The sequence below is a fragment of the Jaculus jaculus genome, chromosome 6, assembly GCF_020740685.1.
Source record: "Jaculus jaculus isolate mJacJac1 chromosome 6, mJacJac1.mat.Y.cur, whole genome shotgun sequence".
In the NCBI taxonomy this organism is placed as follows: Eukaryota; Metazoa; Chordata; class Mammalia; order Rodentia; family Dipodidae; genus Jaculus; species Jaculus jaculus.
This window is the reverse complement of record NC_059107.1, coordinates 115001969-115021407: the sequence shown is the minus strand read 5'-3', so window position 1 is coordinate 115021407 and position 19439 is coordinate 115001969. Positions and strand designations below refer to the sequence as shown.

At 39.2% G+C, this 19439-nt stretch overlaps 1 protein-coding gene across 2 annotated transcripts in view; it reads right to left on the bottom strand.

The window, feature by feature from the left end:
* Window positions 1–19439, bottom strand: part of Lgr5 (leucine rich repeat containing G protein-coupled receptor 5) — a 151960-nt gene that overhangs the window by 76872 nt on the left and 55649 nt on the right. The gene's annotated exons all lie outside the window — the stretch shown is intronic.

Genomic DNA, 19439 nt, shown 5'->3' with positions numbered 1-19439 from the left:
AAATGTGTCTTAGTTTTTCAGTCTGAATCATTCTTGTTACTAAAGTGTACACACCCAGTGCATGTGCCCAGCTGATTTTAGTATCAATAGTTTGGTTTTCTAAACTTCAAATATTACAACTGGTTATGGTGTTGCACACGGACCTTTAATCCTAGCATTTGGGAGGCTGAGGTAGGAGGATTGCTGTAAATTCGAGGCCAGCCTGGGGCTACAGAGTGAGTTCCAGGTCAGTCTGGGCTAGAGTGAGATCCTACCTCAAAAAAAAAAAAAAATTAAAAAAATGAAACCAAGTATTAACTTTCACTCAGTGTTGCTACAAAGTGAAGGACCATTCATCTGCTTCTAAAAAGTAAGAAGCATTAAGAGAGAAAGTAGAGTGTTTTGTTAAGTGTTTGAGTATATAGTAACCCCTAAACACACAGAATTACTGTTAAATTTAATATATTCTATATAAAATATTAAAATTGCAAGCTCTATTCTCAAGCTAAAACTAAGCAACCCCACAAATGCAAACTAAAATTGTCTCTGTTGAACAAATGTAGAGTTTGAATAGTAATCAGTTAAACTGACCAATGCAGCTTCAGATGAAAAGACTTGATATTCTGAAGAATATTCACTTATTTTTAATTGGTATTCACTGATTTCCTACAATGATCAAGGTGATTTGTGTTAGAAACATGTTTATTAGTGACTGAGATCAAACTAGTCTACATCAAGACAGCTTGTGTGAATAGTACTGAATTTTTCCCCCTGTTTTTCTGTGTGATGTGCAAATCAGTTTGGAACAAGCATTAATCGTGTCTGTGTGTGCACATCTCAAAATAGAACCCTGAAAATTTACATATCGAGGAGATTCATAAGCACTTCACATTATTTTGATATTTGTTGTCCTTTTTCAGTCTTTGAGCCTCCTGGATGTGAATCTCATATAACCATTCAGACGCTGGTTCCCACTAGAGCACATTTTATTGTGGAGTTGATCAGGCAGTGGGAATCATAAGAACAGTGCCTGACTTTGAAACCAGGGTGCCCGGTCCACAAGCTGCATGATCTTGGGGAAGTTAAACTTGTGCAGTCTTCCTTGTGCTTACCTAAGGGTATGCCTATGTTAATAGTTTGAAACTCTGATTAGTTGTGCTCAGACAAGAGAAGCTTCATTCTCTTAAAAAGGAAAGTACTCTCCCAGAAGGAATTAGTAACTTTTCTGTGTTGCTAACGTATTATCCCTTTGCTCCTCCTGGGAGCTATTCCCTAACACTGGCTGCTTCTTTTGAAGAGCTTCTAGCTGTTCACATATGCTTATAGTGGAAAACAGCATTCTCTATCAACAATCTAGTATCAATTGAAGTGGGCCTCTACACAGAAACTCAAAATGGGCAAAGTGAAAATAAGCTTGTCTCCATTCACTCTTAGTTGAGCACTTTTGCAGTAATGCTCATATATAATCATGGGAGTTGGGTGTAGCTCAATTGGTAGAATGCTTTCCTCACATACGTGATGAGGCTCTGGGTTTGATTCTCTGTATAGCACAAACCAGGTGTGGTGATGAATGCTTGGGAATCCCAGTACTCAGGAAGCGCTGGCAGAAGGATACAAAGTTCAAGGTCACCCTCATAATAGGAGAAAAAGATGATCACACCAAATTAAAAGAGAGACTAATGGAGAGGAGGGGATATGATGGAGAGCAGAGTTATAAAGGGGAAAGCGGGGAAGGAGAGAGAAATATCATGGTTTATTGTCTGTAAGTATAGATGTTGTCAATAAAAAATATTTAAAAAACAACAACAAAAAAGTTCAAGGTCATCCTTAGCTCTATAACAGGTTCTAGACCAGCCTAAGCCACATGAGACCTTGTCACAAAACAATAAAACAAAACAAAACAAAACCAATGTAATCATGGCCTGTCTGGATGTGGTGATGGACACTTGTAATTCCGGCACTCCTGAGACTGAACCTGAGATTGCCAGTTCAAAGCCAGGGTGGGTTACATAGTGAAACCTTGTCTTTAAAAAACCCAAATGAAACAATCCCTCCCCATTCAAAAATACCTAAATGAAACAAATACCATCATGGTATCGGAACATAGCTGCACAAGCATGAAGACCCGAGTTCAATCCCTCAGGTCCATATAAAAAGGCAGTTTGGAGCACACGTGCTATAACCCTAGTGCTGAGGGGGTGGAGACAGGAGGCTGTCTGTGGGGCTTGCTGGTTAGCTAGCTAGTCTAAGTAAAAAACAGTGTGTGGTGGTTTGATCCTGGTGTCTCCCATAAACTTAGGTGTTCTGAATGCTAGGTTCCCAGCCGATGGAGATTTGAGACTTCATGCCTTCTGGAGGTAATGTATTGCTGGGCTTATGGGTGTTATAGCCAGTTTTCCCTTGCCAGTGTTTGGCACATTCTCCTGTTCCTGTTGTCTACCTTATGTGGGCCAGGGATGATGTCCACCCTCTGCTCATGTTATTGTTTTCCTCTGCCATCATGGAGCTTCCCCCTTGAGTCTATAAGCCAAAATAAACCTTTTTCCCCCACAAGTTGCTCTTGGTTGGGTGATTTCTGCCAGCAATGAGAACTTGACTGTGACAGTAATGTTGGAACTGAAATTGCTGCTAGACACTTGACTGTGTGGCTTTGGCCTTTTGGAGCTGATTTTCAAGAGGAATGTGGAAGGATTTGAAAATTTGGTTTAAGAGATGTCTTGAAGTGCTGTAAGTACAGCTTGATGGACTATTATGATCACAGGTGAAAGACCTGAATTCAGTAAGAACTATGGACTATGAGGTTTGGCTTAGGAGGGTAAGAAAGAGCTTTGCTTGGACTGGACTAGCAGTTTGTGTGAGGCTTGCTGTTATTCCTGTGTACTGAGTTGTGCAGGGTTGCTTTGTGTAGAAATGAACTGGTGTGAGCAGAATGATATAGCACAGAAACGATGAAATCTTTAGGCCTAAACTGCTGCCCATTCACCTGCAAATTGTTTGAGAGATTACAACCTTTGAGACTGGGCCAGCTGACCTGCACTGGGGCAACAGGAAGAATGTAGACTCTTTTGAAGGGGCCTGAGTGCTCAAGGAGTGTCTTGTTCTTCAAAGTCTGCTTTATTCCCCCCTGGATTAACAAATTGGCATGCTATCTGGTATTGTGTAGTATGAGAAAATGCAGAAAAGAGAGGGTCATTGAGTTTGCAACACAGTCTTGTGTTTTGGAAATGGCCATGAGTGGTGTGAAGCAGGTTTGCTAGATGCCTACATGGAGACCCCATGGGGTCATGAGGATGGACTGTGGATTGCAGTGGAGACCTAGTGGAGATGCTGGGGCTATGAGGTGGCTGACAAGGAGAGCTGCCGGGCCCTGTGAAGTTTTCCAGGACTGTGAGTAGCCTAGCTGGAGGGGAGGAATTGGAACTCCAGAGACTTGTTGCTGGTTAGAATTAGAGACTTGTCACTGGTGTTTGCCCTGTTTAAATCATGTATTGCTTGAGTATTTTTTTACTATGCCCAATGCCATGTTTTCCAGTGCAAATGTTTATTTTGTGCCATTATGGATTTTTTGAGGTTATTTTTTGGTATTATGGCTCAGTTAAAAGATCTTGGACTATGGGGATGTTTGAACATCATTGGGATTGGTAAAAACTATGGGGACTTTTAAAGGTGGATGAATACATTGTATTTTACATCATGTATGGATATTAGTTTATGGTAGTCAGGGGCAGAATGTGATGGTTTGATTGAGGTGTCCCCCATAAACTTAGGTGCTTTGAATGCCAGGTTCCCAGCTGATGGAAATTTGAGAATTAATGCCTTCTAGAGGCAGTGTATTGTTGGGGGCGGGCTTATGGCTGTTACAGCCAGTTTCCCCTTGCCAGTGTTTGGCACACTCTCCTGTTCCTGTTGTCTACCTTATGTTGGCCACTGGGTGATGTCCACCCCCTGCTCATGCCATTGTTTTCCCCTGCCATCGTGGAGCTTCCCCTTGAGCCTATAAGCCAAAATAAGCCTCTTTTTTCCCACAAGCTGATCTTGGTTGGGTGATTTCTACCAGCAATGTGAACCTGACTGCAACACTGTAAGCTCCAGGTTTGGTGAGCACCCTGTCTCATGGAATTAAAGTTGAAGAGCAATATAGGAAGACATCAAATGTCCTTCTCTGTAGATGACCTCCTCTGGCCTCTGCATTCTATTTATGGGCTATGCTCATCTGCACACACATGTAAGTATGACACATATACATCACAAATAATACTACAAATACACCAAAGTACAAAAATAAAAAATTGATGACCAGATACATGAAACAAGAATCAAAAGATAGATGAAAAAAGAAGCCTCGGGCTGAACAGATGGCTTAGTCGTTAAGGCTCATGTCTGCAAAGCCTAAGGACCCAGATTTGTTTCTCCAAGTCCCACATAAGCCAGATGTACAAGGTGGTACATGTATCTGGAGTTTGTTTGCAGTAGCTAGAGGCCCTAGTGTGCCCATTCTCTCTCTCTCATCTCTGTTTCTCTCTGTCTCAAATAAAAATAAATAAAGAAACATAAAGGACCTAAACCTGAGCATCACTCTCCCTGTACCTTTTTTTCGTAAAAAAAAAAAAAAAAAAAAAAAAAGAAAGGAAGAAAAGAAAGAAGCCTCGTTTTTATTATAGGTGTGCAGTATGGGCAAAAGACGAACAGGGTTTGGTACTGTCTGTTGTTTCAGGTATCTGCTGTGTGGTAAGAGGGTGCTCTGAGGACTGGCGGAAAGCTACTGTATAAATACTCTGATCCTTGAATTATTAAAATTTTTTTCTTTAATTATTATTATTATTATTATTTTGTTTTCTGAGGTAGGGTCTCACTCTAGCTCAGGCTGACCTGGAATTCACTATGTAGTCTCAGGGTGGCCTTGAACTCCTGGCAATCCTCCTATCTCTCTCTCCCAAGTTCTTGAATTGAAGGTGTGTGTCACCACACCAGCCTTCTTTTATTTTTTTAAAATACATATTTTACTTATATATTTGAGACAGAAAGAGGGGGTGGGGATGGGCATGCCAGGGCCCCTAGCTGCTACAAATGAACTCTAGATGCATGCACCACCTAGTGCATATAGCTTTACATGGGTACTAGGGAATCAAATCTGGGTCTTTTGGCTTTTAGGTAAGCTCCTTAACTACTAAGCCATCTCTCCAGTCCCTCCTTTTATTTTTCTATAGCATTTAGTCTTTTTGGCTGCTGGTATTCCTATAGTTTTGGAACAAATGAAAGGTTTTAAAATAATTTCAAAGTTTGTGAATTATTTTTCAAATTCTTTAAGTCATTCTATTAAGGAGCTCCTATTTTTCACCACATTTGCCCATGAGTCAGTTTCCCAAAGTCAGTAAAACTATATAAAGGATTTTTTTTGCATATTTTTCATCTTTGACTAAGATGTACGAATTAATTTTGAAGAAATTTTCACTGTAGAAACATTTCATAATAAATGAAAGATTCAGTCATGACAGGATAGGGAAATAGGTTAAACCATTCTACCCCATCCTTGACCCTCTTCCGTGTTAATGATCCATATCTAGACAAAAACCTAGAACTGGAGTTTCAGAGTTCCATTTGGACAGTTAGCCATATACTAGAAAAATTCTGAGAACTTCAAAAAATATTGATGCCTGTGTTTCTTCTTGAGCTAATTGGCCCACTTTAGGCATTGAGAATTTAAAAAGCTTCCCAGGTGATTTTGAATGTCCAGTAACGGCTAACAACCATGGCCAATAACCATGACACAGATGTAACTCCATTTCTTAGTGAATCTCTGAACTTGCATTCAACATTTTCTATGATTACTGGGCATGATGGTTAATCTTGATTGTCAGCTGGATAAGATTTAGAAACACAACTCTGGGCATTTCCAGAAAGGCTTAAGTGAGGCAGGAAGATCAACCGATGGTGTGGACAGTGTCATCCCATGGGTTGGTGTATTAGACTAAATAAAAGTCAGAAAGAGAGCTGAGCATTGCATTCATCTCTCTCTGCTTCCTGACTATATATATAATGTGACCAGCTGTTTCCTTCTCCTGCCACCATGATTTCTTTTCATGGTGAAAATGTATCCTCAAACTGAACCAAAATAAACCCATTCTTCCTTAAGTTGCTTTTACTAGGTGTTTTGTCATAGCAATGAGACAAGTAATACATCATGATTGAAGAGAGTGTTTCCTAAAGTTCCTATGGGTTCCAACCCAGCAGGAAGTATCTTTCCCTTGAAAATGCTTTTTTTCTTTTCAATTTTTTTATTAACACCTTCCATGATTATAAACAATATCCCATGGTAATGCCCACCCTCCCCCCACTTTCCCCTCTGAAACTTCATTCTCCATCATATCTCCTCCCCATTGCAAACAGTCTCTCTTTTATTTTGATGTCATGATCTTTTCCTCCTATTATGATGGTCTTGTGTAGGTACTGTTAGGCACTGTGAGGTCATGGATATCCAGGTCATTTTGTGTCTGGGGGAGCATGTTGTAAGGAGTCCTATCCTTCCATTGACTTTTACATTCTTTCTGCCACCTCTTCTATAATAGACCCTGAGCCTTGGAAGGTGTGATAAAGAAATTGCAGTACTGAGCACTCCAGTCACTTCTTTCCAGTACCATATGCCTTCTGAGTCATCCCATGATGTTTTTCTTATTTATAGCTTAATTTTGTTTTTCATTTGACATATAATAATTGACCATTAGTTGTGGCAAGGCTTTATTCTAGGACTACACTGAAGAATGATACATCAGAATCACCTCCAGCTCTTTCCCGCTCCATTGTTTCTATGCCCAGTGTTGACTTTACTATAGAGCTCCCTGTTCCATCATTCCTTCATCAGTGCTGCTTACTACAGAGCTCCCTGTTCCATCATTCCTTCATCCAGTGCTGATTTTACTACAGAGCTCACAGCTCCTCTTGTACTTGGCTGCTTTGGGTCAGGTTATTGTCACACTAAAACTGTCCTTGTCCTCACACTCGATGTATATTCTTATCATTTTATTCTTTTCTTTTTTCCTTTTTTTTTTTTTTTGAGTTAGGGTCTCACGCTATCCCTGGCTGACCTGTAATTCACTTATGTAGTCTCAGGGTGTCCTTGAACCCACAGAGATCTACCTACCTCTGCCTTTCAAGTGCTGGATTAAAGGTGTGTGCCACTACATCCAGTTTATCCTTTTATTCTATGGTCAGAGACATCATCTTGAGCAGTTCATTGGGTCAACACTGCATTCAGAGGCATTGTTAGTTAACAAAAATTATTTTCCTCAATTAGAAAAGGAATCCCACTCCAGGAGCAGGGAGAATTACAGAAAAGATTTTCTTCTGAGACATCCAGGTAAGGGTATGGGCAGGAGGCTACCTCCCTGTAACCAGTAAAGGAAAAAAGTCAGAATAGGAAAAAGTAGGCTCTGTTCCAAAGACAGGGAAACATTTAGAGAAAAAGATGGGTTATACACAGAAGGGAAGACAAACTGAGCACAGCTCCAGCTGTTTGACTTCCTGATGGGACGAGGAGAAGAAGTGGTACAGGGGATTAAGCCTCCAGAATAGTCTCCCTACTAAGAATATCCACAACTAAAACTGGAAGAGATGTTCATTCCAACAGACACACAAACTGTACTACAGAAATATAAGAAGTAAAGATCTTAATGCTGCAAGTACTGATACAAAGACACTGGAATAGGTAAATGTAGATTGGAAATTGTAGAAGTTTTGAGTAAAAATAATCAATGACCTTAAAGAGCAGGCACACAGAAAGATGAATTCAACTAGCTTCAGGATATGGAGAGGAAAGCCAGTAGTTAGAATAAAATAGAAAAAAAAAAGCCATCAAAGTTGATTGACAACATATATGAACAAGTGATAACTTGTTGGTAGAAAACTTCATCAAGAAAATTGAGATTTTGTCCAAACCTAAATAGAAATGTTATAAACTAGATTAAAAAAAACCCAAAAATCCAGTAGAAAATATCACCCATAGACTCAACTGAGCAGAAGAAAGAATATAAGGATAGAGGACAAGGCTACTGCTCTCAAACATCAACAAGGAAAGAAAGCAATGCCTAAGAGCTCTAGAATATGATTCAGAGACCAAACCTAATAATATACAGGTTAGTAAAAGGAGCTGAGATAAAAAGCAAGAATTATACAATAAAATTCTCTAAAATCTGGAGAAATGGACATCTAAACTCAAGAGTCATTTAGAACTCCATATAGACATGACCTGAGACATATTATAGTAAGGATGTTAAAAATGCAAAGGAAAGAAATAACATTAAAAACTACAAGGAAAAATTCCTACTTACTTACAAAGGCAAACACATAAGAATAATATCAAATCTCTCATTCAAACCCAAAAATCCAGGAAAGTACCCTGAAACTAAGTAACTGCCAAAAGCGATTGCTATATCCAGCAAATCTGTCTTTAACCTGTATATTATTAGGTGGCATATGCATATAGAGTTCATTTGCAGTGGCAGGAGGCCCTAGTGTGCCCATTATCCCCCCCCCTCTCAAATAAATATATAAGTAATTAAATAAAGCATTTAAAAACATTATAGCCGAGTGTGGTGGTCCATGCCTTTAATCCCAGCACTCAGGAGGCTGAGGTAGGAGAATTGCTGAGTGTAAGGCTAGCCTAAGATTACAGAGTGATTACAGGTCAGCCTGGGCTGGAGTTAGATCCTCTCTCAAAACGATGATGACAACAACAAAATCAATGGTGAAATAATGACATTTAATGATAAGCACAAACTAAAGCAGTTTATGACAAATAATTCAACACTGCAGAAGGCACTTATAGGAATAGTACTCTCAGAAGAAGAAGAAAGATAATCAGAATCATGAAAACACAGGAAAAAATAAATTTCAAGAGAGGAATAGCTGAAGAAAAAAAGCTAGGAAAGAATCTATTATGTCCAACACAGCAAAATGGAGAACTCATACTAATAGGGAAGAAAGATAAGAACAAACAATAATCTAACCAATCAGAAAACAACTAGTAAGTGCATATACCACACATACACCACATCCTACACTCATACACACCAAAAATAAAAAAGTAAACAAATAGATGAAATTATCTTTTGTCTCCAAGAAATACACCTCACTAGTAAAGACAATCACAGACTGAGAACTGAAGGATGGAAGTCAAACAAATGAAACAAGATGGAAGTTGGCATAGCTAGACTCATATTTGATAAAGTAAAATCAAAACTAAAATTAGTGAAAAAGAACGTCACTATGTACTGGAAAAAAGGAAACATTCCATTATGAAGATATACCAGTTGGAAACATACCAAACATTGGGGCTTTCAATTTATGAAGCAAGAATTAATGGGCATAAAAACTCTGGCAGCTCCTGATACAACAATAAAAAGTGCCTTCAATACACCACTTTCATCTTTATTTAGGTCACCCAAAATAAAAATTAACAAGGAAACTTTAGGTTTCAACTATACCACAGATCAAATGGACCTAAGAGATAACTACAGAATATTCTAGTCAAGAAAAACTGGACTTACATTCTTGTCAGTAGCCCATAGAATCATCTCTAAGTTAGGCTATGTTTAAGATCATAAAGTTAGTTTTAGCAAATAATTTCTTGTATGATATCAGATTATAGCAGAATAAAGCTCAAAATCAATAGCAGTAGAAAATAAAAAATATACTTAGAGACTGAACAATATACATCCTTGAATAACCAGTGGGTCATTGAAGAAATCAGGGAGGAAATGAAAAATCCTAAAATAAAATGAAAATGGAAATACAATTTATTGGAACCTTTGGAATACAGCTAAGAGAGTTCTAAGAAGATGTGTGTGTGTGTGTGTGTGTGTGCATGTGTGTGTGTGTATGTTTTGGTGTGTGTGCATGTATATGCATATATATATATGTGTGTGTGCAAGCACAGGCTGGAGGATAAACTTGGATGTTGTTCCTGAGGAATATCATCTACATTTTTTTTTAGATATAGTTTTAAACATTACATTTACCTATTTTATTTGAGACAGAGAAATATAGTGAGTGAGAATAGAAGTGCCAGGGCCTCTAGCCACTACAAATGAACTCCAGATGCATGCACCACCATGTGCATCTGGCTTATGTGGGACCTGGAGGATAACCTGAGTCCTTGGGCTTTGTCGGCATATGCCTTAACTGCTTTGCCATCTCTCCAGCCATCATTTACCTTAAAAAATATTTTTACTTATTTATTTGAGAGAGAGAGGAAGATAGAGAAAGAGACAGTGAGAATGGGCATGCCAAGGCCTCCAGACACTGCAAAAGAACTCCAGGAACATGTACTACTTTGTACATCTGGCTTACATGGGTCCTGGAGAATCAAACCTGGGTCCTTTGGCTTTGCAGGCAAGTGCTTTAACTGTTAAGCCAGCTGTCTAGCCTTCATCTACCTTTTTTTAGACAGTATTCCATATGAGCCAGAAAGTTGCCTCATGAGGCTAGACTGGCTGGTCAGTGCATCCTTGGAATCTGATTATCTGCATCTACTCAATACTGGGATTACTGGGAGAGAGAGAGAGAGAGAGAGAGAGAGAGAGAGAGAGAGAGAGAGAGAGAGAGAGAGAGAGAGGGAGGGAGAGAGGGAGGGAGAGAGGGAGAGAAAGAGAGATAAAGGGGCAAGGGGTAGAATGGGCACACCAGGGTCTTAGCTGCTGTGAATGACTACAGATGCATGTGCCTTCTTGTGCACATGTGCAACATTGCATCACTGCATTTGGCTAGGTGGGACCTGGAGATTCAAGCATGAGTTCTTATAGGCTTCACAAGCAAGTGCCTTAACTGCTAAGCTATCTCTCCACCCTTTGCCTTGCTTGTTTTTTTTTTTTTTTTCCAAGGTTGGGTCTCACTCTGGCTCAGGCTGACCTGAAATTCACTATGTAGTCTCAGGGTGGCCTCGAATTCTCGGCAATCCTCCAACCTCTGCCCCCCGAATGCTGGGATTAAAGGCATGTGCCACCACTCCTGGCTTTTGTCTTGCTTTTTATGTCGTTTTTTGTGATCAAACTCAAGTCCTCATTCTTTCAAAGCAAGCACATTCCTGCCTGAGCTAGCTCTCCAGCCATCTAAGAAAAAATTTATAGCTCTGAGTAGTTACATTAGAAAAATTAGAGAGAGCTTAAATAAATAATGATGCAATTCCAGGTCATATAAAAACAAAAAATTAGCCAAGCCCTAAGACACCAGCCAGCAAGAAATAATCAAGATTAGGATAGCAATTATTGAAATGATACTGGACACGGTGACACACATCTTTAATCCCAGCACTTGGGGAGCTGAGGTAGGAGGATTGCTGTGAGTTCGAGGCCAGCCTGAGACTATATAGTGAATTCCAGGTCAGCCTGGACTAGAGTGAGACCCTACCTCAGAAAAATAAAAAATAAATTAGTGATATAGAGACTAAAATAACATAGCCATATAAACAATCAAACCAAGAGTTTCTTCTTTGGAAACTCAAACAACATTAACAAATTCCTGTCAAACTAACTAACAGAAAGAGTGGAAAGACACAAATTAACAAAATTAGAAACAAAAAAGTGGATGTTATAACTGATTTCAATGAAATCCTGAGGATCATTAGGAAATACTATGAAAACTTACATTCAAGACAACCAGAAAAGCTAGAAAAAAATGGATAAATTCCTAGTCATATATGACCTACCAAGTTAAATAAAAGGATGATAAAACAATTGGAATAGATCCATAGCAGTAAGAAGATTAAAGCATTATCAAGAATTCTCCTCATGAAGAAAAACCAGTACTAGATGCATCCATTGTCAAATTCTGCCAAATATTCCTTAATTGCTCCTTAAAGTAGAAAAGAAATGAATATCATTGAACTCATTCTATAAAGTCATTATTACAATGCTTATGAAAAACAGATAGGGATATAGTAAAAAAGAAAACTATAGACCAGTTTCTCTGATAAATATAGATGTAAGGCTTTTCAATAGTATGTATGCAAATTGTTTTCAAGAACATTTGAAGATGATTGTATACCTTAACCAAATTTCTTCCCAGGGACACAAGATTGCCTCAACATGAACAAATCAATGAATGTAATTTAGCATGTAAATAGACTTAAGTACAGAAATCACATTATCATCTCAATACAACAAACCTATATTCAACATTATTCTAAACAGGAAAAACCTGAAAGCATTTCCTCAAATATTACATATGAGGCAAAATTTACACTTTCACCACTCTTTTTTTTTAAGTTTTAAATTTTATTTTATTTACTTATTTGAGAGAGAGAGAGAGAGACAGAGAGAGAAAGAGGCAGGTAGAAAGAGGGAGATAATGGGTGCACCAGGGCCTTCAGCCACTATAAAGAACTCTAGATGCATGTGCCACCTTGTGCATCTGGCTTATGTGGGTCCTAGGAATTGATTCTGGATCCTTTGGCTTTGCAGTCAGATGCCTTAAATGCTAAGTCATCTCTACAGCCCCACTCTCACCACTCTTAATCAATATTGTACTTGAGGTGTTAGGTAAAGGAATAAGATAAGAGAAAGAAATAAAAGTATTATAATTTGGAAAGATCACATAGTCCTATAATTAAATGACTCTAAAAACCTCACTTTCAGCTGAGAAAACTCTCAGATACTGGAAACACTTTCATCAAAGCAGTAGGATAAAATAAACATTCAGAAATGAGTAGCCTTTATGCATACCAATAATAAACATATCAAGAAAGAAATCAGGAAAAAAGTCTCACTTATAATAGCATCAGAGAACAAGAAGGACTAAGTCTCAACAATGAAATGAAAGAATTCTATAGTGAAGACTTCAAAACACTAAAGAATGAAACTGAAGAAGACACCAAACAATAGATAGACACATCATGGATAGACAGAAACAATACTTTAAAAATGATTATATTACCAAAAGTGAGCTACAAACTCAATACACACCCAATCAAAATTACAATTATATTCTTTACAATATTAGGAAAAAAATCTCTGGGCTGGAGAGATGGCTCGGCACTTAAGGCACTTGTTTGCAAAGCCTGATGACCTGGGTTTAATTCCCCAGTACCCATGTAAAGCCAAATGCACAAAGTGGAGCATGCATCTGGAGTTCACTTCCAGTGGCTGGAGACCCTGGTGTGTCCATTCTCTGTCTGTTTGTCTTCTATCTCTATGCTTGAAAATAAATAATCTCTAACATTCATATGGAAGAATAAAGGACCCCAAGTTGCCAAATCAACCTTAAACAGAGAGAGCAATACTGGAAGCAGCCAGCTGTACCATACCTGAATATATACACCCCAAGGACTGTCTAAGTCAACATACAACAAGAATACTTGTACCTCTATGTTTATTGTGGCACTAGTCACAATAGCTAAGAAATGAAACCAACCTAGATGCCCATCAACAGATGAATGGACAAAGAAAATGTGGTATGTAGACACAACAGATTTTTATGCAGGTATAAAGAAAAATGAAGCCATGACCTTTGCAGGAAAATGAATGCAAGTGGAGATCATATGCTAAGCAAAATAGGCCATTCAGAAAGACAATACTTTTTTCATATGTTTAAATTAATTAAATATATGGTGTTCCTGTGTGTGTGTGTGTGTGTGTGAGTGTATGTGTGTGTATGTGTATGCGTGTGTGTGTGTTCGCACATTCATGTAGGTTGTGAAGGGAGAAAGGCAACCATGAGAATGGAAGAAGAGATCTTAATTTGTGGGGGGAAGGATGGAGAAAATTAAAAAATAGAATACATGTGACATGAAAACAGATATTGGGGGCCAGCAAGAGGGAGGGGAGAGGAGGGTAGGTCAGTAGGGAGGGTGTAAATGAGAACAAGGTAAGATGACGTATATGTATGAACATGTCATAATGAATACATTGTTTTGCATGTTAATTGAAAAAAAATTTCCCCTGAAGCAGTGTAGTTGAATCATTTGGCAAACGTAGGTTGGCCTAAAATTGAGCCCGTTGGAGGCACTTCTGTACAAGACCCAACTTGCCTCACTACACCAATGGAACATGTAGGATGGCCCTGACTCCCCTGACTGAGAACTTCTTTGGCTCCTGACTTCTTTAAGGAAATGTTGCCCAACACCCGAGGCCCTTCAGAACCTGGCTAAAAGTTTCCATCTTGATATTCTGCCACTTTCTCCATGCAGCATGCCCTCAAGTCCCTCAGAGGGTCTTCCCTGCTCCCCTTTGCATCTCTTTAGGTGAGTGATTGTTTCCCCCTGCAATGTTTTGTTCTCTCTCTTTCCCATTTAGTCTCCATGCTCCCACCATTCAAGATACTCTTCCACAGACCCTTCCTTTTCTGAGCAAGCTCCTATCCTTCCATTCTATTTCAATCACCAGTTCTTCGATCCTGTGGAGTCCGATCCATGCCGCAGCCCAACAGTTCAGCTCAGATCATTCATGAGCTCTTGAGTCACTGTCTCACCAATGTGCTGAACTCCTTAGCTCTCAACTTTTGTGTTAGCCTCCTGGCCAAATCTTAGCTCTGGGAGAAGAACAGGATGTGTGAATATTTTCAAAATACTGAGTGCTACTAGGAAAGATAAATTCACAAATAGGGAGAGTAGTGTGTATAAATTTGTGGTCATTGTAGGTTCTCAACACTACTGCACAATCCTGTTATTTGTTATTGCTCCAATTACTCCTGTGGGAACTGGTTCCAAATTTACTACCTGCCACAGACCTCTTAATCAATGGCCACTTTCATCATACCCTTGGGATACTTCGTGGAAATAGCTGGGATTCTTTTGGACCACCGATGATGAAATAGAACCCGCTATGATTCTCTGTTGGGTCCTGCCTGCTATACCTGCACTTTTCTCTTTGCTCCCCTTTCTCAGCTTCCTTTCATACTGAAAAATATAACTCCATGCTATGACCTGAATGTTTGTCCCCCTCCCCAGCTCATATGTTAAGCTCCTAATCCTCAAAGGTAATGTTTGGAGATGAGGCATTGTGGAGGTAATTATGTTCTATAATGATATCACCTTCATGATGAGATTAGTGTCCTGAGAGGTCTTTGCTGTTGGCCATGTGAGGATACAGTGAGAAACTAAGCACATCTGACTCACCAGATGCTGATCTGCTGGTACCTTGATCTTGAGCTTCCTACCCTCTAGGGCTGGGAAAAGTAAACATTTATTGTGTAAGTCATCCATTCTATGTTAAATTGTTATAATAATAGAACTGAGACACTCCATGAATAAATCCCATTTTCCTGTATTTGTAATGTCTCCCCTTCCAATGTACAAAGGCCATCAAGTCTTTGTAACAAAACATGAGCAAGATCTTTTGACCTCATGTCCTCTCTGGCTCTGAATAGATTTGCTTCTAGTCTGTATTTATCACCTATAATGCTTCTTCCCTCTCCAACCTACAGGATGCAGTGTCCACACATCACGCACACAGTCAAATTATTCTTGCCAAGGAGCAGTGACCTCCATGTTGTCAAATCTAATGAATCCCTGGCTTACTGGGCCTCTACCTTGCGTTAGATTTGCCCTTTCTGGAAACTTTATACTCTATTGGATTCCACACACCATTTGCTCAGTATTTTCCCAACTTTTCCAGTTTGTAGACTCATTTGCGGAGTTTCCTTTTGCCTATTTTGTAAGTGTCAGTAGCATCAGCTGGAATTTTTACCTTGGCCCAACACTCTTCACTAACTTCTCTATCTTCTTAGATATTATTATTTACTCTCATATGTTTAACTGTCACTCAGATGCCCTCATAGTTATAATCCCTCTTAAGTTTCAGAAACCTAGGTCTAGTTTTCTCTTTGGCAATCTTACAGGAATGGAGCAGGTTAGTGATGAAAATCATCATTTTGTACTCTACTCCAAACTTGTTTCCTTTATGGCAGATGCAGTTTATTTTATCTTATTTATTGGGGCGGGGGGAAAGACAGAGAGAGAAAATGGGCTTTCCAGGGCCTCCAGCTGCTGCAGACAAATTCCAGATGCATGTGCCACCTTGGGCACCTGGCTTACATGGGTCCTCAAATCTGGGTCCTTTGGCTTTCCAGGCAAGTGCCTTAACTGCTAAGCCATCCCTCCAGCCCTGATGCAGTTTTTAGTTGATATTCTCACCATCTTCCTCTAAACAAAACCCAATGTTTGGCTATTAGCCAATCCCCCCTTTTTTTTTCCTACTTAATACTTTGTTGCTGGCCCTCACTATCACCAAAAGAGCCTCCCACAGTCTGTGCCTGCCTGCTACCCAGTCTTACTTCGTTAGGCCACACTCCCAAGTGGCAGGTAGAAAGATCTATCAATACAGAACTATCCAAATGACAGTGACTATTCTTAAAACCTTCTTTGCCTCTCCTTAACTTTCCAGATGAAAGTTTCTTAGCACTGCATAAGAAGATTCATTGGGGGGGAGGGCCAATCAACTCTTTATCAACCTGAGATGCTGAACTTAATTCCTCTTTTAAGACTCAGATTCACTGTCATTTCCCACAGGGTGCTTTCCTGAGCTCTAAGTTAATGTTTTTTTTTTTTTTTTTTCTCCCCACTGACTTTTCAAATCACCAATACATTAAAAAACACTACACAGAAATATGTATATGTAAATGTCTTCTGCAATAGGTTCTAACTCCTCATGGTCAGTGGCTTCTATTATCTCCTTCATGGTATTTAATTCTTAGTGATATCTTATCACATAGAAGTTACTTATATTGTATGGAGCCATCTTCTACTGCATCCCTCCTATGACTGAAGATATCCAAGTCATTTTTTTTCCTTCGGTTTTTTAAGGTAGGGTTTTGTTCTAGTCCAGGCTGACCTGGAATTCACTATGTAGTCTCAGGGTGGCCTCGAAACTCATGGCGATTCTCCCACCTCTGCCTCCCCAGTGCTGGGATTAAAGGCGTGCGCCACTACGCTCAGCTCCAAGTCATTTTTTTTTGTTTTGTTTTGTTTTTTGAGGTAGGGTCTCACTCTGGTCCAGGCTGACCTGGAATTCACTCTGTAGTCTCAGGGTAGCCTCGAACTCACAGTGATCCTCCTACCTCTGCCTCCCCAGTGCTGGGATTAAAGGCATGCGCCACCACACCGGGCTTCCAAGTCATTTTTTAAAAACTATCCTTTTCCATCAAATGACCATACTACTTCTAAGAGTGATGCATAGAAGATTTCTGACAGAAAATATGTGAGTAGAAATTTTCTTTGTATTATGTCCACATTTCACAGCTGTTTCTTGCTTCAAGTTAAGGTTTCTTCTCCATTTGATTCTGTTTGCTTTCTGTCCTAGGGATTCTGCAAAGATTGTCATTCATTGGAAGGTCCTCCCCTACTCCACACCTGGTGCAAAGACATTGGTGCTACCATGCACCTCTTTCGCCTTCTCCCTTTTACTTTTTCTCCAATTTATTTTGTGAAAGCATCTTTTAAAATTACTTTTATGCATCTATTATGGGAGAAATGATGATTATAAGTGTTTAGTTAATTGTCTTAAAATCCAACCATTTTGTTTGTATTTGAGGCTTGATACATGAATCAACTGTCAAAATTCAGCTCCTTATTAATCATGATACTACTAATAAATTAAGAAAATAAGAGAGGGTTTATTTTATTCTCTGTGATAGTCAAAGACAAGTACCTTCTTCTTTAGATGCACAGTATAATTCCTGTCCTATGTACAATGACTTTTTTTCTTGGTAGAGCCAGCAGTAGTTAAGCTCTCTGCCAGACACTGTTGTTAGCTGTGAATCCAGGCTGGAGTTCGTCCAGTACATTTTAATTGATCACTTTTCAAATGTCCTTCTAGAGAAAATCTCATTAGAGCATTTCAAAATAAAGATCTAGGCTTGAGTAGCATTTGTTGATAGAATGAATAATGATAATTTTGAGTGCTTTTCTTATGTTACTGTTTTAAGGTCCCAAACAATATACCCTTAAAAATATTCTTGTTGAAGTATAACATATACAGGAAGATGCATACATTTTAAGTGTTCAGTCAGATGGATTTTCACAGTATGAACATTGCCAATACAAAATAAAACATTGCCAGGTGTGGTTGGTGGTGCATGCCTTTAAACCCAGCACTTGGAAGTCAGAGGTAGGAGGATCACCATGAGTTTAAGGCCAGCCTGAGGCTGATTCACTGATAGTGAATTCCAGACCAGCTTGGGCTAGAGTGAGACCCTACCTCGAAAGACAAAGCAACAGCAACAGCAACATCAAGAGTGTTGCTTTTGTCTCAGAAGTGACCTCATGTTCCTCTTACTCATCTTCCTCTTACTGCTTTCCATCTTGACTTTTAAGACTTTATATCAGTTTTTTTAAAAAAATATTTTTATTTATACGAAAACAGAGACAGACAGAGAATGGGCACACCAGGGCCTCCAGTTGCTGCAAACAAACTCCAGATGTCTGTACCACTTTGTGCATCTGGCTTTACATGAGTACTGGGAAATTGAACTCAGGTCATTAGGCTTTGCAGGTAAGCACCTTAAGTGCTGAGCCATCTCTCCAGCACAGTATCAGTTTTTCTTGCTTAGATTTGGTTATAAATGTAATTCTAAAGAGCAGTTTTGTGTATGTCTCTAGTAAGTTCTTTGATCATTATGCATATTGGGTTTATCTTTTTGTCTCATGTAGTAGTAGCTTATCACTTTCAATATAATATAATATTTCATTTTATTATTATATCACAATGTATTTGTCTATATAACTGTTGGAGGGTAGTTGGATTGTTTGCAGTCTGTAATATTTATGAACAGCTGAACAGTGACATAAAATTCTTAAACTTATATGTTTTGAACATATGTATGCATACATTTCAATTGGACGAATACATAGGAGTGGATACATGTCTTTCTTTCTTTCTTTCTTTCTTTCTTTCTTTCTTTCTTTCTTTCTTTCTTTTCTTTTCTTTTCTTTTCTTTTCTTTTTTACAGAGAGAGTAAGAGCAAGAACAAGAGGGAGGGAGAGAGAGAGAGAGAGAGAGAGAGTGTGTGTGAGAGAGAGAATTGGCATACCAGAGCCTCAGCCACTGAAATCTAGCTTCAGATGCTTTTGCCACCTAGTGGGCATGTGCAAGCTTGCATTTGCCTCACCTTTATGCATGTGGCCTATGTGGGATCTGGACAGAGATTGAACACGGGTCCTTAGGTTTCACAGGCAAGCACCTTAACCACAAAGCCATCTCTCCAGCTCACATATGTCCTTTTTTTTTTTTTATGGATTTTTTTTTTTAATTTGAGAGCGACAGACACAGAGAGAAAGACAGATAGAGGGAGAGAGAGAGAATGGGCTGCCAGGGCTTCCAGCCTCTGCAAACGAACTCCAGACGTGTGCGCCCACTTGTGCATCTGGCTAACGTGGGACCTGGGGAACCGAGCCTCGAACCAGGGTCCTTAGGCTTCACAGGCAAGCGCTTAACCGCTAAGCCATCTCTCCAGCCCACATATGTCCTTTTAATAGA